The 27,150-nt window shown below is 45.5% G+C and overlaps 1 protein-coding gene across 1 annotated transcript in view; it reads right to left on the minus strand.

Moving 5' to 3' along the window:
• LOC139274908 (P2Y purinoceptor 8-like) overlaps positions 1–7,792 on the minus strand; it is a 40,290-nt gene extending 32,498 nt beyond the window's left edge. The window contains exon 1 of the mRNA XM_070891639.1: positions 7,756–7,792. The gene's annotated coding sequence lies outside the window, so the exon portion shown is untranslated. The remainder of the gene's footprint in view (positions 1–7,755) is intronic.
• Between the last annotated feature and the right edge of the window lie 19,358 nt (positions 7,793–27,150).

Here is a 27,150-nt window from a genome sequence, read left to right on the forward strand (position 1 = left end):
CCAAGCTTTTTGTCACCTGCCCTATTATCTCCTTGTGTCGCTCAGTGTCAACACTCCTGTGAAGCGCCTTGGGATGTTTTACTATGTTAACGGTGCTATATAAATGCAAGTTGTTGTTGATTTCTTCCCTTATGATCCTCTTCCTATTGAAATACTGAAAGACAGTTCTCATTGGTATATTCTGAGTCTAAAGCTATACATTTTACTTGGTATCTTTTTATCCCCTCTGATCATCCTTTTAACAAGTTTCTGTACTCCTGACTGTCATATTCATGTCATTCCACTGGATTTAGCCAAGTGTCTGAAAATCCCACTAAATTTTGGTTCCCTACTGCCAACAGAGACTGAGATTGAGGGATTGGAGAAGTTGGATTGTTCTCCTTAGAACAGAGAAGGTTGAAGGGGAAGATTTGATAGAGGTGTTCAAAATTATGAAGGTTTTTGACAGAGTAGATAGAGAGAAACAGTTTCCACTGGCAGGAGGGTTGGTAACCAGAGGACAGAGATTCAAGCAAATTGACAAGCGGGTTGGGAGTAATATATTAGCATGGATAGAGGATTGGCTAATGAACAGAAAACAGAGAGTAGGGATAAATGGTTCATTCTCGGGTTTGCAATCAGTAACCAGTGGGGTACTGGGACCCCAACTATTTACAATCTATATTAACGACTTGGAAGAAGGGACCGAGTGTAATGTAGCCAAGTTTGCTGACGATACAAAGATGGGAGGAAAACCAATGTTTGAGGAGGACACAAAAAATTTGCAAAAAGACATAGACAGGCTAAGTGAGTGGGCAAAAGTTTGGCAGATGGAGTATAATATTGGAAACTTTGGCCAAAAAAAATCAAAGAGCAAGTTATTATTTAAATGGAGAAATATTGCAAAGTGCTGCAGCACAGCGGGACCTGGGGGTACTTGTGCATGAAACACAAAAGGTTAGTAAGCAGGTACAGCAAGTGATCAGGAAGGCCAATGGAATCTTGGCCTTTATTGCAAAGGGGATGGAGTATAAAAGCAGAGAAGACTTGTTACAGTTGTACAGAGTATTGGTGAGGCCACACCCAGAAAACTGCGTGCAGTTTTGGTTTCCATATTTATGAAAGGATATACTTGCTTTGGAGGCAGTTCAGAGAAGGTTCACCAGGTTGATTCCAGAGATGAGGTGGTTGAGTTATGAGGAAAGGTTGAGTAGGTTGGGCCTCTACTCATTGGAATTCAGAAGAATGAGAGGTGATCTTATTGAAAAGTATAAGATTATGAGGGGGCTTGACAGGGTGGATGCAGAGAGGATGTTTCCACTGATAGGGGAGACTAGAACTAGAGGGCATGATCTTAGAATAAGGGGCCGCCCATTTAAAACTGAGATGAGGAGAAATTTCTTCTCTTAGAGGATTGTGGAGCTGTGGAATTCGCTGCCTCAGAGAGGTGTGGAAGCTGGGACATTGAATAAATTTAAGACAGAAATAGACAGTTTCTTAAACGATAAGGGAATAAGGGGTTATGGAGAGTGGGCAGGGAAGTGGACCTGAGTCCATGATCAGATCAGTCATGATCATATTAAATGGTGGAGCAGGCTCGAGGGGCCGTATGGCCTACTCCTGTTCCTATTTCTTATGTTCTTATGTTCTTATGACAAAAGAACCCATGGGAAGATGAGTTTTTTTACACAGCAAGTTGTTTTGATCCAGAATGCACTGCCTGAAAGGGCGGTGGAAGCAGATTTAAGAGTAACTTTCAAAAGAGAATTGGATATATACTCGAAAAAGAAAAAATTGCAGGGCAGTAGTTCTTTGATAGTGCCAGCACAGGTATGATGGGCCAAGTGGCCTCTTTCTGTGCTGTATGATTCTAGTTCTGATTTCTAATTCCTAATGCTTCTAGCATCCATGCATACATATCTTATGATAGGCTGACAACTTTTCACATTCATTATTACCCACCTACCTCTGGTTCATGTCTGTCTCACTGGGTGTCTATGTTTCTATGTCTGCCTTCTACCCTGTTATCTGCCTTGCCTGAGATATAGTTTCCTCCTTCCTTCCTCCACCACCAGCTAGTTTAGATTTTCTATTTTATTGCCGCCATGTTCCACCCAGCGCACACTCGCTCCTCTGGGGCCCACGACAATAATTCACCACCTGGCTTTAGCTGGGCCTCTTTCATTCCAACGCTTGCAGAACTGGTCGAGGGCCCGCACTGCACAGCCTCCAACCGGTTCCGACCTGAAGTGCCAATCGGCATTCTATTTAAGAATATAAGAAATAGGAGCAGGAGTAGGCCAGCTAGCCCCTCGAGCCTGCTCCGCCATTCAATAAGATCATGGCTGATCTGATCATGGGCTCAGCTCAACTTCCCTGCCTGCTCCCCATAACCCTTTACTCCCTTATCACTCAAATATCTGTCTAACTCTGCCTTAAATATGTTCAATGACCCAGCCTCCACAGCTCTCTGGCGCAGAGAATTCCATAGAATTACAACACTGTGAGAGAAGAAATTCCTCCTCATCTCAGTTTTAAATGGGCGGCCCTTAGTTTTAGTTTCCCCTATGAGTGGAAATATCCTCTCTGCGTGCACCTTGTCGAGCCCCCTCATTATCTTATATGTTTCAATAAGATCACCTCTCATTCTTCTGAACTCCAATATCTTCATTAGTCAACCCTCTCATCTTCGGAATGAATCTAGTGTATCTTCTCTGAAAAATCTAGGCTGACACTCCAGTGCAGTGCTGACGGAGTGCTGCACTGTTGCAGTTACCGTCTTTCAGATGAGACGCTAAACCGAGGCTTCGTCTGCTCTCTCAAGTGGACGTAAAAGATCCCATGTCAATATTGTGAAGAAGAGCAGAGGAGTTATCCCCAGTGTCCTGGGGCAATATTTATCCCTCAGTCAACACAACAAAAACAGATTATCTGGTCATTATCACATTGCTGTTTATGGGAGTTGGCTGCTGCGTTCCGCACATAACAACAGTAACTACACTCCAAAAAGTACTTAAGTGGCTGTAAAGCACTTTGAGAGGTCCGGTGGTCGTGAAAGGTGCTATATAAATGCAAGTATTTCTTTCTTTCTAATAAAGCCGTGTGCATTAACCTCGCCAACAAATATATTCCCAACAAATTCTGGGCTGTTTTTAAAAAAATTATTTTGCAATAAAATGTTAAATATTATAAAGTTTTATCGTTTTTCTCTCCGCCCCATCCAAGAAGGTGGATGGCTGACTAGCTCAGACGCTCTGCAGACACCAATTGGCAGTGCAGCTATGGGGCATGAGACTGTATCGCATCGCACATTAACACACTGCACCCCGCCCCCCCACCGCCCAAACCCCAACACCTCCCCTTTGCGGAAATAGCTTTCATTCAGCTGCCGATGCCCAGTGCAAGAGCTTTGCAAAAGATACATCCCCACCGACAGCATCCCCCCCCCCCCCCCGCCGTTACTCGCGCTGCACCTGGCTAGTGTCAGCTGCACTACCAATCGCTGCTACAATACTCTTGCAAGTGCCAGCTGCGAGAGCCACAATGCACCTGCTGGACCACAACGCAAAAGGTACAGAATTATCTGAAGCCCGCCCATGCACCAGTGCTGACACAACGGCACGTTTCCTCCCGCCGCAAGCCAAACAGACGCTGGCGGCAAGCTGCAAATTGCCATCCCACCGACGCACAAAAGAGGCTCGTGACCACGGGGTCGCGACGCAGGTGCCTCCCGTAATCTGCCGCGGCGGCTCGCGGCTGTGACAGGGAGGGGACAGCACCAGCTGGGATTCCCGCGCCTGCTCCCGATCCCAGTGACCCCCACCCCCAGTGGAGACAGTACGGGCACGGAGACGGGCTGAGAGCAGGTTCGGCTCCTCTTTGCTGGCCACTTGCAGAGCCATTAGAGGGAGCAGCATGCTGCTGCAGGAGGGCGCTGGCTTCGAAGAGAGTGACTCGATTTGACGTCACCCAAATCCAGGTTGCTGATTGCAGTGCGGGCAGGTACAGTGGGAGCGGGGAGGTCGGGGCAAGAGTTCGTAGAGGGAGGTGATCGAAGCCTAGGGGGCAGCACGGGGCCAGCCCACACTGCGATATGTGTGCGCACTAGGTCCGTGCAGCAGAGCTGGTCTCCAGTCGTCCTGGTTAATCCTTGCCACTGGACCAAAACCGAGCTCTGTCAAGCCCGTGTGGTGACTGGTGTGCAACGGCCACCACACGTTAAAAAAAATCCAAGCACAGGCATCTTCCACCCTTCAGGATGTAGTTCGGGAGCTGGAATATTAGCTCCTTCATTGAAACACCTGTGAACTCATCCCTTTTTGGTGTGGAAGCAAATCATCCTCGATACGAGGGACTGTCTATGATGATGATGGTCACACATGAGCGAGGTACAACAGGGCTTCTATTAAACTCTGACCCAGCAAGGGATGGCGGCGTCAGGATACAAGGGGAGGAATCTGGTAAAAAGAAACATAAGCAGAAAAAAAAGACTTGCATTTATATAGCGCCTCTCACGAGCTCAGGACGTGCCAAAGCGCTTTACAGCCAATGGAGCCCTTTTTTTTTATTGCAGTGCAGTCACTGTTGTAATAAAAACATAAGAAATAGGAGCAGGAGTAAGCCATACGGCCCCTCGAGCCTGCTCCACCATTTAATACAATCATGGCTGATTTGATCATGGACTCAGGTCCACTTCCCTGCCCACTCTCCATAACCCCTTATCCCCTTATCGTTTAAGAAACTGTCTATTTCTGTCTTAAATTTATTTAATGTCCCAGCTTCCACAACTCTCTGAGGCAGCAAATTCCACAGCTCCACAACCCTCTGAGAGAAGAAATTTCTCCTCATCTCAGTCCTAAATGAGCGGCCCCTTATTCTAAGATCATGCCCTCTAGTTCTAGTCTCCCCCACCAGTGGAAACATTCTCTCTGCATCCACCTGTCAAGCCCCCTCATAATCTTATACGTTTCTATAAGATCATCTCTCATTCTTCTGAATTCCAGTGAGTAGAGACCCAACCTACTCAACCTTTCCTCATAACTCAACCCACTCATCCCCGGGATCAACCTAGTGAACCTTCTCTGAACTGCCTCCAAAGCAAGTATATCCTTTCGTAAATATGGAAACCAAAACTACATGCTGTATTCCAGGTGTGGCCTCACCAATACCCTGTACAACTGTAACAAGACTTCCCTGCTTTTATACTCCATCCCTTTTGCAATAAAAACCAAGATTCCATTGGCCTTCCTGATCACTTGCTGTACCTGCATACTATCCTTTTGTGTTTCATGCACAAGTACCCCCAGGTCCCGCTATACTGCAGCATTTTGCAATCTTTCTCCATTTAAATAATAACTTGCTCTTTGATTTTTTTCTGCCAAAGTGCATGACCTCACACTTTCCAACATTATACTCCATCTGCCAAAATCTTGCCCACTCACTTAGCCTGTCTATGTCCTTCTCACATATTGCCTTTCCTCACATCTTTGTATCGTCAGCCAACTTGGCTATGTTACACTCAGTCCCCTCTTCCAAGTCGTTAAGATAGATTGTAAATAGTTGGGGTCCCAGTACTGATCCCTGCAGCACCCCATTCATTACTGATTGCCAACCAGAGAGTGAACCATTTACCCAACTCTCTATTCTCTGTTAGTTAGCCAATCTTCTATCCATGCTAATATATTACCCCTAACGGCGTGAACTTTTATCTTGTGCAGTAAACTTTTATGTGACACCTTGTCAAATCCTTCTGGAAGTCCAAATACACCACATCCACTGGTTCCCCTTTATCCATCCTGGTTCGTTACATCCTCAAAGAACTCCAGCAAATTTGTCAAACATGACTTCCCCTTCATAAATCCATGTTGACCCTGCCTGACCGAATGTTGCTTTTCCAAATGTCCTGCTACTGCTTCTTTAATAATGGACTCCAACATTTTCCCAACCACAGATGTTAGACTAACTGGTCTATAGTTTCCTGCATTTTGTCTGCCTCCTTTTTTGAATATAGTAATGTTGGAAATATGGCAGCCAATTTGCGCACAGCATGCTCCCAGAAACAGCAATGAGATAATATCGGAATAATCTGCTTTTTGGAGATGTTGGTTGAAAGATAAATATTGGCCAGGACACCGGGGATCACTCCCCCTGCTCTTCTTCAAAATATCAACACGGAATCTTTTATGCCCACCTGAGAGGTTTAAAGTCTCATCCGAAAGACGGCACCTCCGACAGTGCAGCACTCCCTCAGCACTGCCCTGGAGTGTCAGCCTCGACTTTGTGCTCAAGTCTCTGGAGTGGGGATTGAGCCCGCACGAACGTCTGACTCAGAGGCAAGAGTGCTGCCCACTGAGCTATGAATAACACAGAGCACATTCGATACGCACTCGGCAGGCACACCCTTCCTAAACTCACAGCCGCACGATACCAGAGAAGACGCAGGCGTTAAACCCAAGTAGTGCCTTGTCAGACTGTCGGTCCCGGCACTGTCTGCGACAGCGTGCTCAGACGTGGGTTTGCGGCTGCGGATCGCAGTGTGGTGACTTCCTTTGCTCGCTGTTGTGGGGAGGTGGAGCGGGGCAGCTGCCTGTTTCTGCCACAGAAATGCTTTGCTCAAGAAAAGCGAAGCAAATGGCTAAGAGGGAGGAAAGGTCACCGCACGTCGGCCGCAGAGGACAGATTCCGACTCCCTGAGCTCAAAGAATCAGTGCCCCATATCAGCAGGAAAGAATATCTTGGCTGCAAAGCCAGGCACATTCAAATAAGAACATAAGAATTAGGAGCAGGAGTAGGGTATTCGGCCCCTCGAACCTGCTCTGCCATTCAATGAGATCATGGCTAATCTTTGACCTCAACTCCACTTTCCTGCACTATCCCCATAATCCCTTGATTCCCTTAATATCCAAATATCTATTGATCTCTGTCTTGAATATGCTCAAAGAATGAGCCTCCACAGCCCTCTGGGGTAGAGATTGCACAGATTCACCACCCTCTGAGTGAAGAAGTTTCTCCTTATCTCAGTCCTAAATGGCCGACCCCTTATTCTCAGACTGTGACCCCTGGTTCTAGACTTCCCAGCCAGAGGAAACATCCTCGTACAGCAGAAATAGTGTCTGCCTAGCAGTCTTGACACTTATACATAACAGAAAATGAGAGTCTATTAAATAGGCATTAATGTTATAATATTTAAGCTCTATTACTATGACAATTACCATCTTGGTGTGTAACAGCTAATGCTGAGTTAGACTCTCTTCATTCATCCACCAGCAGGCTTTGTACTATGCTGGTGTCTCCCTTTCCATGTGGTTGCTGTGCAACGAGCTTCCTGCATAACTTTCACTCCCAAAAAAACTTTAAAACAAAGTTGCTGACAAGTGAACGGCAACAGTTAGCTGAGTCTGCTGTGTGTTACTGGACTCTCGACCACACGCTATTAACAACATATGTTACCAGACACCACATTTCATCCTTTCCTCTTATAATATCAAGTGGAGATCCAAACAGGAATTCAGCTGCTATTTCGATCAGTAAAAAAAACCGAAGATGAATAAATCGCACAAGGTGTAAGATTAGTTGAAAGAGGTATGACACACGATATGAGATGTGCCATCTCTGTAAGTAATCAGCCTACAAATTATAGAAACCTGTCGCTATTAATGAAGAACTTGAAGTGCTGCAATTAAGGTTGTGTTTATCTGTGCACATGCAGGTACATGGACACAGAAATCTTTACATACATAACATACTGCGAGATAGTAAGCTGCTTGGAGGACTCACCTGGAAAGTGTAAATTTGGCCAGCAGGCAGTAGAACTATAGCATCTCTGCATCGACCTACAACCCTGTTGAGAACTATATCGTGTACCTGTCAGGAAATGACGCTTCAAAAGGAAGCGTCTGGTTTCCTTGACTAACGGCTGTCAATACAAAATGACAAGATCGTTAGATACTCCCACACGCACATTTCACACCAGCACTTCATACCAAAACTACACTTTGTGCAACTTATTCTTATTCCCTTTCACAACTGCTCACATCTTTATTTTAAATTGTAGATAAGATACAGAGTACATTTTTTTTTTAATTATAGAAATGCATATGAAGGAAATATGCCTTCGCCCAAGTTTTCTGAGCCGATATTGTGCCAACTTGAAGTTAACTTATCTGTAATGAATAACGAGGCAGAAAAGAAAATGTTCTGCAACACTACTTTGTTCTATGACAGGAAGTTCTTGCCTCGAACCCAGAATGAGCTCCCTTAAGTTCCCAGTCGTTATAAACCACAGATAGTGCACACACCCTTTTTGCGGTTGCTTTAGATTTTACAACAGTTGACTTTATCACCTCATCCTCACCATTTCGTTCAGCTATTTCACTTTGGTTATCTCCCCAAAAAGCAATTGTTAAGCCTCCCCAATGCATCAGAGGATCAAGGCCCTACCCAGCGTAAAATTGATGCACACAGATTGGGCCAAATTGATAGTGAGGGAGCTTCAATTCTCCCCGTGCCTTTAAGCTAAGAAGATGAAACATCAACCATTATCTAGTGACCTCTGCTGAAATGCGCATATGTGGAAGGAAGCAGCATGCTGGACTGTGATGTCCTTCATGGTTGATTAAGAATATCTAAAACTCCTTTCAAAACGTTTTTAACAAACTTCTTGAACTTTTGTTTTATTTAAAACTATTTCTTTTAATAAATTTCGGCAGCCCCAACTCCCATTGGTCACCTGACCCAAATCCCTATCTCCCATTGGCCACCTGACCCAAATCCCCCCAACTCCCGTTGGTCACCTGACTTGAAACCTCAACTCCCATTGGCTACCTGACCTGAAGCCTCAATTCCCATTGGTCGCCCAACACAAATAACTGACTGTCAGAAAAATTCTCACAGACCAGACATTCCCAATCTAATGCCTCAAAGTCTTGTGTGTCAGCTGTAGCTCAATGGGTAGCACACTTTCCTTTGAATCAGAAGATTGTGGGTTCAAGTCCTATTCTAGAGACTTAAGCACAGAATTGTAGGCTGGCACTCCAGTGCAGTGCTGAGGGAGTGTAGCACTGTCAGAGGTGCTGCCTTTTGGATGAGACGTTAAACCGAGGCCCTGTCTACTCTCTTAGGTGGATGTAAAAGATCCCATTTTGAAGAAGAGCAGGAAAGTTCTTCCTGGTGTCCTGGCTAATAATTATCCCTCAATCAACATCACAAAAACAGTTTATCTGGTCATTATCACATTGCTGTTTGTGGGAGCTTGCTGTGCACAAATTGGCTGCCGCATTTCTCACATTACAACAGTGACTATGCTCCAAATGAACTTCATTGGCTGTAAAGTGCTTTGAGACATCCAGTGGTCGTGAAAAGCGCTATATAAATCCAAGTCTTTATTTCTTTCTTTAACTCCCATTGGTCTCAAACTGTACAAAATGTCTCACTGCCCACAGTGGTTCTGAGGAATAGTAGGGAGTATAATAAATGGGATGGCGCATGAATATTAGAGGTTACACTCTATATTCATTTTGTGGCAGGACAAAGCATCACTTTGTGGCTAGTTTAAATATTATGTCACCCTGCCGCAGAGAGTTGTTGATGCCAGTTCATTGGATATATTCAAGAGGGAGTTAGATATGGCCCTTACGGCTAAGGGGATCAAGGGGTATGGAGAGAAAGCAGGAAAGGGGCACTGAGGGAATGATCAGCCATAATCTTATTGAATGGCGGTGCAGTCTCGAAGGGCCAAATGGCTTAATCCTGCAGCTATTTTCTATGTTTCTATGTTTCTATGTTTATAGTCACAAAGCAAGCACTCTGCGGGGAGCTTCAACATGGCAAGCGAGCTCCAGGTGGGCAGAGGAAACGTTTCAAGTGCACCCACAAAGCCTCCTTGATAAAGTGCAACAGCCCCACCGACTTCTGGCAATCCCTGGTCCACGACTGCCCAAAGTGGAGGAAGAGCATCCGGGAAGGCGCTGAACACCTCGAGTCTCATCGCCGAGAACAAACAGAAACCAAGCGTAGACAGCGGAAGGAGCGTGCAGCAAACCTGACTCCCCACCCACCCTTCCCTTCAACCACTGTCTGCCCCACCTGTGACAGAGACTGTAATTCCCCTATTGGACTGTACAGCCACCTGAGAACTCACTTTTAGAGTGGAAGCAAGTCATCCTCGACTCCGAGGGACTGCCTATGTTGATGATGATGGTAATTTGGTGACAAACTCCATACCTTCCTCTATTAGCGTGTCATTACCGATGTCACTTGACCAGATAAGCATTGAACCTGGCAAGCCATATAAAGAAATAAATAATTGCATTTATATAGCGGCTTTCAAAAACTCAGGACATCCCACAGTGCTTTACAGCCAATGAAGCACTGTTGAGGTGCAGTCACTGATGTAGTGTTGCAATGTAGACAGAGACACTCGGGGGCCGTAACTGCCCCTTTCCATAAGCCTGAAAGCTGCGGCCACGGGTCGGCGCAGAATGGCCGCCGCGTCTATGCTGAGGGGTCGCCATTTTGAAAACTGCCCTTCCTCAGGTTTGGAGCGGTGTAGGGGACCGCTCTGCCCATTTTCCCGCTGAGGTGTGCAAGCGCTGACCCCTTACCGACTGGCGGCGACTCCTTCCCGAAATTGCCCCTCGGAAATTGCCCCTTTCCCGGAATTGCCCGGCGGGAGTGGCGCCGCCGTCGGTGCCCCCGACAGATTTTGCTGTCGGTACACAATCCGTGGCTTGGCGGTGCTCTTAAAGGGGAGGTGCCGCTGCCGGCGACGCCATGTTATTTTTTTTGTCTGCCGATTGCCAAGTCGGGCCGACAATTATGGCCGCGGGTCAAAAGGCAGTCTGGAAACCCTCTGGGGTGCCAGACCGCTGGCCTGGAAGTAACACTCCCTGGTGGCCCAGTGTTTTCCACTAAAGCAGCTGCAGAGTTCACAGCGGCCCTCCCCTTTAACTGAAGAGGAGGGACGTTGTGATGCGCCAGCGCGATGACATCATCAGCACGGCACTGATGCCTTGCGGCTTCGGTTACTTCACCCCGCCCCCAATTCCGTCCCCATCATGAGGCCACTTCCGTCCTGCTCAAAAAAAAGCCCTGAAGCGCTGAATTTCAACAGTTTGGCTGCCCCATGCATTGGGGCAGCCAGCACACATCGAAAATGGTCGGTGTGCCTCATTTCAGGCAGTGGGCATTTTCGGCCCGCCAGATATTACGGTGTAAACAGCATGCAGTTCCTTTATGATACACACACCACTAACAGTCTGTGTGTAGATTTCATGGGAACTCATTTGGTCACAACCCAGTTATGTACATGTGACTTTGTGCAATGGACATGAATCAGCTTGCAGTTGGTTTAGTTTGGTTCTTAAAGCTATATTGCACCTGCTTATCTGCAGCAAGATACAGGTTTCAGTCAGGCACGAACACGCTCACTTCCTCTTATTGCATTTAAAGCCCTGATGAGGGAGATGACCAAGCCAATTAAAGAAAGGGAAACAATTTTGGCTTTAGAGAGGGTGCAGAAATAATTTACAAGAATGGTTCCAGGGGTGAGGGACTTCAGTTACGTGGATAGACTGGAGACATTGCGGTTGTTCTCCTTAGAGCAGAGAAGATTGAGAGGAGATTTGATAGAGATGTTCAAAATCATGAGGGGTCTGGACAGAGTAGATAGGGAGAAACTGTTCCTATTGGCGGATGGGTCGAGAGCCAGAGGACACAGATTTAAGGTAATTGGCAGAAAGGTCCAAAGGTGACATGAGGAGAAACGTTTTTACGCAGTGAGCGGTTAGGATCTGGAATGCACTGCCTGAAAGGGTGGTGGAGGCAGACTCAATCACGGCTTTCAAAAGAGAATTAGATAAATACCTAAGGTCCCCTTGGCACTTTCAGGTGGACTTAAAAGATCCCACGGCACTATTTTGAAGAAGAGCAGGGGAGTTCTCCCCGGTGTCCTGGGGTCAATATTGATTCCTCAATCAACATAACAAAAACAGATTATCTGGTCATTATCACATTGTTGTTTGTGGGAGCTTGCTGTGCACAGATTGGCTGCCGTGTTTCCTACATTACAACAGTGACTACACTCCAAAAGTACTTCACTGGTTGTAAAGTGCTTTGGGGCATCCAGAGATTGTGAAAGGCACTATATAAATGCAAGTCTTTCTTTCTTTTAATTACTGTGTAAAGCAGAATGTGGGATTATCTGATAAAGAAAAAAAAAGAAAGAACTTGCATTTATATAGCGCCTTACACAACCTCTGGATGTCCCAAAGCGCTTAACAGCCAAATGAAGTACTTTTGAAGTTGTAATGTAGGAAACGTGGCAGCCAATTTGTGCACAGCAAACAGCAATACAATAAATGACTAGATAATCTGTTTAAGTGATGTTAGTTGTGTTATGTCTGCAATGCACTTATGAATGACTCCATGAGGCAATGTGTTGTACTCAAACTGTAGTGACCTTGGTCCTTTATTCGTAACTCCAGGATGAGGCACAAGCATGGTGAGCAGCCTTTTATACTGGGCCCTGCACACCTATGCAGGTGACCCTCAGGTCTCCCACCGCAGTGCCCTCTGTTACAGGGGCAGGAAATCCCAGTCTCCACCAGTTGCACCCTCTAGTGGTGCCAGTAAAGTATATACACAGTGTAAACCTTATTGTTAGTACATCAGGTAACAAGTCTCCATCTTATGCAACTATACCGTGACTACACAGAGAGTATATCTATAGCCTGCATATATAACAGGTTGAGGGATAAATATTGACCAAGACACTGAGAGAACTCCACTGTTCTTCTTCATATAGTACCGTGGGATCTTTAAATCCACCTAATAGTATGGACAGGCTCAGTTTAACACCTTATCGTCCACTAGTGTATCACTCCCACATTACTGCACTGAAATATCAGTCTGGATTATGGACTCAAGTCTATATAATGGGTCTTTGAACTCACAACCTTCAGACTCAGAGAGAGATACAGTTGAGCCAAGGCTGACAGACCACATCTAACTCACCACTGGCTATATAGTAAGAAGCTCAGCCACAATCATCATTGCTTGACAAGCAGGTGATATGCTTCTTTGTAAACTGCCTGATAAGAAGCAGTAATCCGGACGAGCTGATTGCAAAATCTCAAGCTAATCTCTCAGAAGACCAGAAAGGCAAGGCCTGTCCCCGCCACACAACACTGCCCCCAGTCATCAAGATCCACGGCACGGCCCTGGACAACATGGACCACTTTGCATACCTCGGGAGCCTATTATCGGCAAGGGCAGACATCGACGACGAGATTCAACACCGCTTCCAGTGCGCCAGCGCAGCCTTCGGCCGCCTGAGGAAAAGAGTGTTCAAAGGTCAGGGCCTCAAATCTGCCACCAAACTCATGGTGTACAGAGCTGTAGTGATACCCGCCCTTCTGTATGGCTCAGAGACACGGACCATATACAGCAGACACCACAAATCACTGGAGAAATACCACCAACGATGTCTCCACAAGATCCTGCAAATCCTGCACCAACGTTAGCGTCCTCGACCAGGCCAACATCCCCGCATCGAGGCACTGACCACACGCGACCAGCTCCGCTGGGCAAGCCACATAGTTCCCATGCCTGACACAAGACTCCCAAAGCAAGTGCTCTACTCGGAACTCCTACACGGCAAGCGAGCCAAAGGCCGGCAGAGGAAATGTTTCATGGACACCCTTAAAGTTTCCTTGATAAAGTGCAACATCCCCACCGACACCTGGGAGTCCCTGGCCAAAGACCACCCTAGGTGCATCTGGGAGGGTGCTGAGCACCTCGAGTCTTGTCGCCGAGAGCATGCAGAAAACAAGCGCAGGCAGCGGAAGGAGCGTGCGGCAAACCAGACTCCCCACCCACCCTTTCCTTCAACCATTGTCTGTCCCACCTGTGACAGAGACTGTAATTCCCGTATTGGACTGTACAGCCACCTGAGAACTCACTTTTGGAGTGGAAGAAAATCTTCCTCGATTTCAAGGGACTGTCTATGATGATGATGATGACATTGGTGGTCTTCAGCATGCGGGGTCCATTTCCTTCCCTGCTCCTTGCCCCTAATCCACACTCTAGTAAACAGGCCAAGAGGAAATCATAAGCCAGTTTAATGCTGAATTCAGAAAACAGTTTAATGGTGTCAATGAGACGAGAAAAAATCGTGTTTAACTGACAAGCCAGAAGACACAGCGACTGGAAACTCTGATTGGGGTTACAGGAATTGTGGTCCAACTGTTCACTTTAAAAAGTGTGTCTAAGGGTTGGTGAGGCAGTTATTAGCATAACTGTCAGAGACTCGGATAAATGACTTCTCTGCTATATGATGTGGTACATCTTAATCCGTGACCAATCACAGTTGAAAAGCCTGTGGTCGTTTGCGTTATGTATGGACACAACATCAATAAAACATCTTTTGATACACTCTATTTCCTCTCCACAGATAAACTTGAAGTACAAGTACCACATACTGCAACAGAACGACGGGCCCTCCGTCGTCACACATCCAGTAAAATGGTACAAGGCGCCAGCACGGATAGAGAGAAATAAAGAAAGGAAGAAAGGAACAACACTAACTTGCATTTATAGAGCACCTCTAACATAGTAAAAGTTCCCAAGGTGCTTCACGGGAGTGTTATCAAAAATAATTGACACCAAGCGATAGAAGGAGATATTAGGACAGGCGACCAAAAGCTTGGTCAAAGAGGTAGGTTTTAAAGAACATCTTACAGAAGGGGAAAGAGGGAGAGAGGCGGAGAGGTGTAGGGAGGGAATTCCAGAGCTTAGGGCCCAGGCATTGGACTTCCAGGTGGAATAGTCGAGGTCAAAACCCTGGAATCATTTAAGAACCAACTAAATGCTGCCAAGGGATGTTAGAATGATTCTGGATAGATTTTTTTTCATGTATCATTCTCAGAATGTGGGCATGACTAACAAGGCCAGCATTTATTGCCCATCCCTTGTTGCCCTTGAGAAAGTGGTGGATGAACTGGGTTGGGCCAAATGCCCTTCTTCATCGATAATTATGTTGTGAGTTTGTGAGCCACCAATTCATATTCTGTATTTTTATTGTATCAATGTTCTACACATTCATGTGACTTCCATTGTCCATTATTTTAACAATGGTGACAGCAGAGAATAAACATACAAAACCATCAAATGTGCATGCACTAAAGATATCAACAAAGTTTTATAGCTTTTCTACTGATTCAACGATATTGGAGAGGTAGATCTCAGAGGCAGTGGATGGAAGGTGGCAATAGGGCAGATAGGCAGCAGACCCATCTTCAAAATGAAAGTTTTGGAGAATCAGAGAGATTTTAAAAGCATTGTACGATAGACCAGAGAGTGGGAGATTCCAGAGTTCAATACTCCATCTTCAACATACACAATGATTGGCAGTACTGCAGTCCATCATCGAGGAAATGGCTACCAACATGATGGCTGTAATCCAGTGTAGATAGACAGTAAGCAACACAAGCCATTGCTATAAAATGCTCTGATACAGATGGGATTTAATATTATCATAGAATCATAGAATGGTTACAGCACGGAAGAAGGCCATTCGGCCCATCAAGCCCGTGCCGACACTAAGTTAGGCCCACTCCCCTGCCCTTTCCCCATAGCCCTGCAATTGTTTTACCCTCAGATGCTTATGCAATTCTCTTTTGAATGATAAAATTGAGTCTGCCTCCACCACCCATTCTGGCAGTGCATTCCAGATCATAACCACTCGCTGCGTAAAAACATTTTTTCTTATGTTGCCTTTGGTTCTTTTGCCAATCACTTAAATCTGTGTCCACTGACTCTCGACCCTTCCGCCAATGGGAACAGTTTTTCTCTAACTACTCTGTCCATGATTTTGAACATCTCGATCTTCTCTGCTCCAAGGAGAACAACCCCAGCTTCTCCAGTCTATCATCGTAACTGAAGTACCTCATTCCTGGAATCATTCTTGTAAATCTTTTCTGCACCATTTCCAAGGCCTTCACATCCTTCCTAAAGTGTGGTGCCCAGAATTGGACACAGTACTCCAGATGGGGCCGAACTAGTGTTGATACAGGTTCATCATAATTTCCACACTTTAGTAGTCTTTTCCTCTATTTATGAAGCCCAGGATCCCGCAAGACTATTTAATTGGTTTTTCAACCTGCCCTGCCACCTTCAACGATTTATGCACACATATCCCTCGGTCTCTCTGTTCCTACACTCCCTTTAGGATTGTAGCCTTTAGTTTATATTTCCTCTCCTCAGTCTTGCTACCAAATGTATCACTTCGCACTTTTCTGCGTTAGATTTCATCTGCCACGTGTCCGCCCATTCCACCAGCCTGTCTATATCCTCTTGAAGTCTATCACTATCCTCCTCAGTGTTCACTATACTTCTAAGTTTTATGTCATCTGCAAATTTTGAAATTGTACCCCCACATCCAAGTCAGAAAAATGACCGTCCACCACTACTCTCTAATTCCCCTGCTCTTAAGAACATAAGAACATAAGAAATAGGAGCAGGGGTAGGCCATACAGCCCCTTGAGCCTGCTCCACCATTCAATAAGATCATCGACCTCAACTCCACTTTTCTGCCCAATCCCCATATGCCTTGATTGCCCATAGCTCCAAAAATCTATCTATCTCAGCCTTGAATATATTCAGAGACTCAAACATTTACAGCCCTCTGGGGCAGAGAATTCCAAAGAATCATAACTCTCTGAGTGAAGAAATTGCTTCTCGTCTTGTCTTAGGGGTCAGAGGGTCTAGTAAGGAGGAGGAACTGAGGGAAATCCTTATTAGTCGGGAAATTGTGTTAGGGAAATTGATGGGATTGATGGGATTTAAGGCCGATAAATCCCCAGGGCCTGATGGACTGCTTCCCAGAGTACTTAAGGAGGTGGCCTTGGAAATAGCGGATGCATTGACAGTCATTTTCCAACATTCCATTGACTCTGGATCAGTTCCTATTGAGTGGAGGGTAACCCCACTTTTTAAAAAAGGAGGGAGAGAGAGAACAGGGAATTATAGACCAGTCAGCCTGACCTCAGTAGTGGGTAAAATGATGGAATCAATTATTAAGGATGTCATAGCAGCGCATTTGGAAAGAGGTGACATGATAGGTCCAAGTCAGCATGGATTTGTGAAAGGGAAATCATGCTTGACAAATCTTTTGGAATTTTTTGAGGATGTTTCCAGTAGAGTGGACAAGGGAGAACCAGTTGATGTGGTATATTTGGACTTTCAGAAGGCTTTCGACAAGGTCCCACACAAGAGATTAATGTGCAAAGTTAAAGCACATGGGATTGGGGGTAGTGTGCTGACATGGATTGAGAACTGGTTGTCAGACAGGAAGCAAAGAGTAGGAGTAAATGGGTACTTTTCAGAATGGCAGGCAGTGACTAGTGGGGTACCGCAAGGTTTTCTGCTGGGGCCCCAGCTGTTTACACTGTACATTAATGATTTAGACGAGGGGATTAAATGTAGTATCTCGAAATTTGCGGATGACACTAAGTTGGGTAGCAGTGTGAGCTGCGAGGAGGATGCTATGAGGCTGCAGAGCGACTTGGATAGGTTACGTGAGTGGGCAAATGCATGGCAGAAGAAGTATAATGTGGATAAATGTGAGCTTATTCACTTTGGTGGTAAAAACAGAGAGACAGACTATTATCTGAATGGTGACAGATTAGGAAAAGGGGAGGTGCAACGAGACCTGGGTGTCATGGTACATCAGTCATTGAAGGTTGGCATGCAGGTACAGCAGGCGGTTAAGAAAGCAAATGGCATGTTGGCCTTCATAGCGAGGGGATTTGAGTACAGGGGCAGGGAGGTGTTACTACAGTTGTACAGGGCCTTGGTGAAGCCACATCTGGAGTATTGTGTACAGTTTTGGTCTCCTAACTTGAGGAAGGACATTCTTGCTATTGAGGGAGTACAGCGAAGGTTCACCAGACTGATTTCCGGGATGGCAGGACTGACCTATCAAGAAAGACTTGTATTCACTGGAGTTCAGAAGAATGAGAGGGGACCTCATAGAAACGTTTAAAATTCTGATGGGTTCAGACAAGTTAGATGCAGGAAGAATGTTCCCAATGTTGGGGAAGTCCAGAACCAGGGGTCACAGTCTAAGGATAAGGAGTAAGCCATTTAGGACCGAGATGAGGAGAAACTTCTTCACCCAGAGAGTGGTGAACCTGTGGAATTCTCTACCACAGAAAGTTGTTGAGGCCAATTCACTAAATATATTCAAAAAGGAGTTCGATGAAGTCCTTACTACTAGGGGGATCAAGGGGTATGACGAGAAAGCAGGAATGGGTACTGAAGTTGCATGTTCAGCCATGAACTCATTGAATGGCGGTGCAGGCTTGAAGGGCAGAATGACCTACTCCTGCACCTATTTTCTATGTTTCTATGTAAATGGCCGACCCTTTATTCTGAGACTATGCTCCCTAGTTCTATACACTCCAGCCAGGGAAAACAACCTCTCAGTATCTATCCTGTCAATCCCCCTCAGAATATTGTATGTTTCAATGAGATTACTTTCTTCCAGAGAGTATAGGCCCCATTCTACACAATCTCTCATCATAAGACAGCCCTCTAATCCCAGAAATCAATCTAGTGAACCTTCGTTGCACCGCCTCCAAGGCAAGTATACCCTTCCTTAGGTAAGGAGGCCAAAAATGTGCACAGTACTCCAGATGTAGTCTCGCCAAGGCCCTGTACATTTGTAGCAAGACTTCCTTAGTCGTATACGCCAACCCCCTTGCAATAAAGAACAACATGCCATTTGCCTTCCTTATTTCTTGCTGTACCTGCTAGCTTCCTGTGTTTCTTGCACAAGCATACCCAAATCTCTCTGAATACCAACATTTGAAAATTTCTCACCATTTAAAAAATATTCTGTTTTTCTATTCTTCCTACCAAATTGAATAAAAACACAATTCCCTACATTATACTCCACCTGCCACCTTACTGCCCACTCACTTAGTCTATCTATATCCATTTGCAGATGCTTTGGGGTAGCAATTGCCCCGCGCCCAAAACGGGGCGTCGCCACCCAGTTTTGATGGTTTTTAAAGGAGCTGCAGTTCAGGTCGTCTCTTAAGTGACATTCGGTACTTTGTTTTTTTTTCCTCCAATCCGGAACTCGATCATAATGGGGGCGGTGACAGCAACTGAGGGGCGGAAGGAAATTGGGGGGGGAGGGGGGTGCGGAGTAACCGCCGCGAAGATGTCATCACGACGCCTCGTTACCATGGCTCTCCCCTTCAGTTAAAGGGGGAGAGCCTCCGCGATTATAAACTGGGCCACCACGGAAGGTTTGGGCCAGGCCAGCAGCCTGGCATCCAAGATGGCATATTTGTCGGACCGACAGGGGCTGATCGGGGCATCATCGGGAAAACTCAGAAGGGCAATTGGGCTATCAGCGGCCATTCCACACTGCGATATGTGTGCGCACTAGGTCCGTGCAGCAGAGCTGGCCTCCAGTCACCACTGGACTAAGACCTAGCTCTGTCAAGCCCATGTGGTGGCTGGTGTACAACGGTCACCACACATTAAAAAAATCCATGCACAGGTATCTTCCACCCTTCAGGATGTAGTTCAAGTCCTTCATTGAAACACCTGTGAACTCATCCTTTTTTGGCGTGGAAGCAAGTCATCCTCGTTTCGAGGGACCACCTATGATGATAACATATTTGTAGAAGCTCTTACAATCTGTTTTTATATTTCTTGCGAGTTTTCTCTCATAGTTTATTTTTTCTCTTTTTATCAATTTTTTGGTCACCCTTTGCTGGTTTCTGAAACCCTCCCAATCTTCAGGCTTACTACTATTCTTCGCAGCATTATAAGCTTCTTCTTTCTTCAGTCTAATGCTATCCTTAACTTCTTTAGTTAGCACGGATGGATCACTTTTCCTGTGGAGTTTTACTTTCTCAATGGAATGCATTTTTGTTGAGAATTATGAATATTTCTTTAAATGCTAGCCATTGCGGTTTACTTTTAAATCTATTTTTCCAATCTACCTAAGCCAACTTGCCCTTCATACCATGTAATTGGCTTTATTTAAGGTTAACGGCGAGATTTTCGGCTTTGATGGTTTTAGGGCGATAATGGCGGTGGGGCGGGAAAGTTAGCGGCCGGGAATAGTTTGCGCCTCAGTAGGTAAGTATGGGCAGCTGGGCCCTGAGTCGGGGGTGCAGCGCTAAGTTACACCTCTCTTAGGGTGTTAGGATGGAAAACTCCTAAGCTAAAGAGTCAGGCCGGGAGCGCACCAAGAGATGCCGAGGAGGGGAAAACAAAGCTTAAAAAAATACCACAAAGACATTCCCAAAACATTAGCCATGCCACCACAACACAAATTGCCAAAAAATGTAAAGAAAAAGCAATCACCCTTACCTTAGGAATCCATTACTTACCTTTTCGTTGTCGGAATAGCTGGACCGCCTGATGTTCCAGACGGTCAGTGTGAGACACGTTTTGCGGAGTACGGGTCTGGCAAGAACCAAAACTCGCGCCAGTGTCGCAACCAGCGGCGTTGCACACTGGGCGCAGCTCCTCCAGATGGTGCTGCTCAGCACTGCTGCTAAACCGGACCCGAGGATCACTGCGGAGCGCTGGAGGCTGACCGCCCGGCCAAAACACCTCATCGCCACCATTACCGCCACTCGGGCGAAAAACAGGGTGGAGAAGCCCTGAAAATCCAGCCCTAAGACTCTGGTTTCGGACTTGGGCAAGTCACTCTCAAACGTAAAATGAAATTCTATCGTATTATGATCACTCTGCCCCAGAGAATCCTTTACCATGATATTGCTAATTAACCCTGTCTTATTACACAATACAAGATCTAAAATAGACTGTTTCCTGATTGGTTCCATGACGTATTGTTCTTGGAAACTGTTCCGAACGCATGCCATGAACTTGACCGCCAGATGATCTTTGCCAATTTGAGTTGTCCAGTCTATATGAAGCTTAAAGTCCCCCATGATTATTGCATTACCTTTGTTAAAAGCTCCTACTATTTCTTGATTAATATTCTGTCCAACAGTATAGCTACTCCCACCAGTGTTTTCTGCATCTTGTTATTCCTTATCTCCACCCATACTGATTGTACTTCCTGATCTTCCAAGCCAAGATACTTTCTCTCTATTGTCCTTATGTCATCCTTTATTATCAGAGCTACTCGCCAATCCCCTCCTTTACCATTCTGCCTGTTTTTTTGAAACATCAAGTACCCTGGAACATTTAGTTCCCAACCTTGGTCACCTTGCAGCCACATTTCTGTAATGGCTATTAGATCAGACCCATTTATCTCTATTTGTGCCACTAGTTCGTCTATCCTGTTACAAATGCTTCGTGCATTCAGATAAAGAGCCTTTAATTTAATGTTTTTACCATATTCCCTGCTTTGACCTTATTCTCTGCTGCACTGCTACTATTATTGTCCCTTCCTATCACACTCTGCTTATTTTTACCCAAATCGCTACACTGCTCTGTTGCATTGACCTTTCTCTTAATGTATCTACATTTCCCCTCACCTGACCCCTCCCCCCCATTTTTTAGTGTAAAACCCTATTTACAGCCCTAGTTATTCGAATTGCCACGACGCTGGTTTAAGTGGAGCCCGTCCCGATGGAACAGCTCCCTCGTTCCCCAGTACTGATGCCAGTGCCCCATGAATTGATATCCCTTCTTCCCACACCACTCTTTGAGCCATGCATTTAACTCTCTGGTCTGTTTGACCCTATGCCAATTTTCGTGTGGCTCGGGTAGTAATCCAGAGATTATTAGCTTGAGGATCTACTTATTAATTTAGAACCTAGCTCCTCCATCTCCCTCAGCAGAACCTCTTTCTTAGTTCTACCTACGTCATTGGTTCCTACATGGACCACAGCAACAGGATCTTCCCGCTCCCACTCCAAGTTCTTCTCCAGCCACGAGGAGATATCCTTAACGCTGGCACCAGGTAGGCAACACAACCCCTGGAACTCCCTGTCGCGCCTGCAGAGAACAGAGAGAGCAGGTGGGGCCTCAGTTTCATCATATCATCATAGACAGTCCCTCGAAATCGAGGAAGACTTACTTCCACTCTAAAAATTGAGTTATTAGGTGACTGAACAGTCCAATATGGGAATTACAGTCTCTATCACAGGTGGAACAGACAGTCATTGAAGGAAAGGGTGGGTGGGGAGTCTGGTTTGCCGCACGCTCTTTCCGCTGCCTGCGCTATTTTTCTGCATGGTCTCGGCAACGAGACTCAAGGTGCTCAGCAGCCTCCCGGATGCTCTTCCTCCACTTCGGGCGATCTTTGGCCAGGGACTCCCAGGTGTCGATGGGGATGTTGCATTTTATCAAGGAGACTTTGAGGATGTCTTTGAAACGTTTCCTCTGCCCACCTGGGGCTCGCTTGCCATGTAGAAGTTCTGAGTAGAGCGCTTGCTTTGGGAGTCTTATATCAGGCATGCAAACAATGTGACCCGTCCAACGGAGCTGATCGAGGGTGGTCAGTGCTTTGATGCTGGGAATGTTGGCCTGATCGAGAACACTGACGTTGGTGCGTCTGTCCTCCCAGGGGATTTGCAGGATCTTGCGGAGACATTGTTGGTGGTATTTCTCCAGCGATTTGAGCTGTCTACTGTATATGGTCCACGTCTCTGAGCCTCAGTTTAACGTTTCATTCAAAAGACGACACCTCCGACAGTGCAGCACTCCCTCAGCGTTGCGCTGGAGTGTCAGCCTAGATTTTTGTACCCAAGTCTCTGGAGTGGGGACTCTGAACCTTCTGACACAGATGCAAAAGTGCTACCCACTGAGCCACAGCTGACACAATGGCTTTTCACAGTGGCTTTGCACCACTGGGACCTGGGGATTGAATCCATCCCCTGGACTGCTATTTCAGTTGTTCGTATCAGTAAGGGAATAAGGGGTTATGGGGAGTGGGCAGGGAAATGGATCTGAGTCCATGATCGGATCAGCCATGATCGTATTAAATGGCGGAGCAGGCTCGAGGGGCCGAATGGCCTACTCCTGCTCCTATTTCTTATGTTCTTATGTCCTTAACTGTAAGGACGCTACATGAAATGACTTTGAGCTGTCGGATGTTCAATTCTAGTGAGGGTAGACACATAGCACACAAAGCACTGTATATCTGACACCAGTTTTAACAAAATGAACCACAGGATGGCTGTTGCGTGAGACAGTGCAAGGGTGCAGCAGGATGTTGATGCTGAGAAACATTGGGTTGGTGTAGAAGGAACCGTACTAAAGGAACTGCAGCAAATGATTAATTTTGTCTTGTCATTTTTGACAGCTCAGAAACTAGCCTTTTCCTCTGCCTTTCAATGCACAATCTTTTTAAGGAAGAATCTAAGTAAAAGTTTTATAACACACAGTGAGAGCATAAATGACAGCCTTTGTTGTGGGAAGCTGCACCACCTCAAGTTCCTTGCCCTAGTTATGCCTACCCTGGAGATCGCACGGAACGTCAATGTGAACCTGCCTCGTGCTAACGTCTCTCATGTTCGTGAGCGAAAACCCACCAACGTTATCTGTCTTGTGGAACCTCAAAGGGAAAGGCAAATTCTGAATGAAGCTCCGACACCTGAAACCTCAAGATGTTCTCAACTTGCCGTGTTTTTTATGATTTTCTGAGCAAGCAGGACTGATGGGTTGTACAAAACAGTAAATTGCAGGCATGCCGAACATGATATGCTGTCCTTTAAATTAATGGATGGATCTATTCAAAAGAAGCAGAGGCGATATGAGGGGAATTATTTTTACGCAGCGAGTTGTTATGATCTGGAATGCGCTGCCTGATAGGGTGGTGGAAGCAGATTCAATAATAACTTTCAAAAGGGAATTGGATATATACTTGAACATGGCAAAATTTGCAGGGCTGTGGGGAAGGTGCAGGGAATGGCACTAAATGGATCAAGAAAAAGAAAAACTTACATTTATATAGCGCCTTTCATGACCACCGGATGTCTCAAAACACTTTACAGCCAATGAAATACTTTTGGAGTGAAGTCACTGTTGTAATGTGGGAGGAGCAGCAGCCAATTTACGCACAGCAAGCTCCCACAAATAGCAATGTGATACAGATAATCTGTTTTTGTTATGTTGATTGAGGGATGAATAATGGCCAGGACACCAGGGATAACTCCCCTGTTCTTCTTTGAAATAGTGCCATGGGATCTTTTGCATCCCTCTGAGAGAGCAGACGGGGCCTCAGTTTAACGTCTCATCTGAAAGATGGCACCTCCAACAGTGCAGCACTCCCTCGAGTATCAGCTAGATTTTTATGCTCAAGTCCCATGGAGTGGGACTTGAATCCACAACCTTCTGACCCTAAGGTGAGTGCGCTACCCACTGAGCCACAGCTGACAAATTGATATCCAATTAGTCCCACAGGCACAATTGGCTGAATGGTCTCCATCTGTGCTGTATAATTCTATAATTCTATGAAATCTATTTCTATGGAGTTCCTTTGCTTTTGTAATGAAGAACACAAAGTACATTTGAAGGGGGGCATTCAAACCATCTAGCTAATACTTCCATTGTAACCTGTGATTTCCCCTTCCCCCAACATAGAAACATGGAAACATAGAAAATAGGTGCAGGAGTAGGCCATTCAGCCCTTCGAGCCAGCACCACCATTCAATATGATCATGGCTGATCATGCAACTTCAGTACCCCATTCCTGCTTTCTCTCCATACCCCTTGATCCCTTTAGCCATAAGGGCCACATCTAACTCCCTTTTAAATATATCTAACGAACTGGCCTCAACAACGTTCTGTGGTAGAGAATTCCACAGGTTAACAACTCTCTGAGTGAAGATGTTTCTCCTCATCTCAGTCCTAAATGGCTTACCCCTTATCCTTAGACTGTGACCCTTGGTTCTGGACTTCCCCAACATCGGGAACATTCTTCCTGCATTTAACCTGCCCAATCCGTCAGAATTATATATGTTTCTATGAGATCCCCTCTCATTCTTCTAAATTCCAGTGAATATAAGCCCCCAATTGCCTCTTAAATAATTCCAAAGACTTCTCTACCTTGCCTAAATGTTAGTTCTTAGTATTAATCACATTGCGTAAAGAAAGACTTGCTAACATTTGCCTGAACTTGAAGGTATTAACCTATTCACTTCAAACTTTTCTTAAATTAGCAGATGAAGGAATTCCAAACACAGACTTGAGAGCATTTGTCACTAATATCCCACAGGAGTATTTCAACCAATATACCTGTGTTAAAATTTACTGTACAGGAGAGCTCACTAAGTAGCTTCATGCCAGAATAGACAATTGTTATGAACAATCTACGTGGTCACGTTAAGCCCAAATCTTAACAGGAGCATTACAGTATAAGTGTTCCTCTTTATTCTTCTTCCATTTCCAGTCAGAGATCTTCGCTCCCTTCGTCCCTTGAAGTCATTGACTCCTTGCTGGAGTACGGTTCCACAGATCTTGTTTGCCCTCCAATACTTCACCCTCCAATACTTCACCCAATTCTCCATATGTGAGTCTCGGCTGTGTGTACCGCCATGCCGTTCGACTAGTGGTGGCATTGCTGTCAAACCCACTCCCCCTGCCCAATGATGACATTCACACACATGAGGTAACAGTAGTTCCTGATAACGAGCAGTGGCTGGAACCCTGGCTGATTTGACTTCTTCTCAATCCTAAGGGTACTGCCGTGAATTGAAGAACTCCAGCTGTGGTCAGATCGTGGCAAACACCTGGGATCAAACTAGGGGTCAAACTCCCCCTTAAGAGTCTCTGTATAAATATTGGGCTCTGCATTTAAGGAAGGATATACTTGCATTGGAGGCTGTTCAGAGAAGGTTCACTTCGTTGATTCCGGAGACGAGGGGCTTGACTTATGAAGATAGGTTGAGTAGGTTCGACCTACACACATTGGAGTTCAGAAGATTGAGAGGTGATCTTATTGAAACTTATAAGATAATGAGGGGGCTTGACAGGATGGATGCAGAGAGGATATTTCCACTCATAGAGGAAACAAAAACTAGGGGACATAGTCTCAGAATAAGGGCCGCCCATTTAAAACTGAGATAAGGAGAAATTTATTCTCTGAGAGGGTTGTAAATCTGTGGAATTCTCTGCCCCAGAGAGCTGTGGAGGGTGGGTCATTGAATATATTTAAGGCGGAGATAGACAGATTTTTGAGCGATAAGGGAGTAAAGGGTTATGGGGAGTGGGCAGGGAAGTGGAGCTCTGTCCATGATCAGATCAGTCATGATCTTATTGAATGGCGGAGCAGGCTTGAGGGGCTAAATGGCCTACTCCTGCTCCTATTTCTTATGTTCTTATGTTCTTAAAAAATTATTTTTTTGAATTTTTTAAAAATATGTTTCAACAGGGCTAAAAATAAACTTACTTTAATGGACAGGGTTTTTAATATATAAATGAGTGATACATGTTATTTTTCTATTTTTTAAAACTCTTCCGCTGGTAAATACAGGCCTTACACCTGCTTTTACCAGGCGTAAGAATTTCAAGGGCATTCACTGGACAGGAGTTGGGCAAATAGCCCAACTCTCCGCCCACGGAGACCCTTCTCCTCCGGATGCGTGCGATCTGTCAAAGGAAATCTTGACAGATCGCAAGTTGCGGGTTTAGGCACATGCGCAGTGCATACCTAAACCCAGAACGTGCCAGCCCCTGCGGGCATGTGCGCACCTCGTATGCGCCCAGAGGGGCCGCGAATTCAGGCCCATTCATTTGTCCGTCCTCTCCACAGGGAAGGACTGATCCGCTGAGTGAATTTTCCAATTTCCAGCATCTGCAACTGTTTGCTGTGTAAGTACATTGGATTGATAAAATAAACAGAGCAACATAATAAGAAGATCGCAGCAGAAAGATGGATGTGGAAGACAACATGACAGTAACTTACCCATTCCGAAAGATTCTGCAGTTCCTTGTCTTTCCCCAATCACAGCATCAACTTCTTTCTTAGATGATTTCAAGAGCTTTACCTGTACTATCCTACCCAGAAGTCTATTTAGTGCATTGATTATTGATAGTAATGCTAAATTTGCCCTTTGCTGGTTTGAATCTGTGTCCCTTTGTTCTGCGCTCATGGTTTAACTCTTCAATATTGTTTACTGTCTCATATATCTCCATTGTCTTCTCTCAAGGGAGAATAGCCCAGGTTTCTCC

This window comes from Pristiophorus japonicus, chromosome 10 (genome assembly GCF_044704955.1).
Source record: "Pristiophorus japonicus isolate sPriJap1 chromosome 10, sPriJap1.hap1, whole genome shotgun sequence".
Classification (NCBI taxonomy): domain Eukaryota; kingdom Metazoa; phylum Chordata; class Chondrichthyes; family Pristiophoridae; genus Pristiophorus; species Pristiophorus japonicus.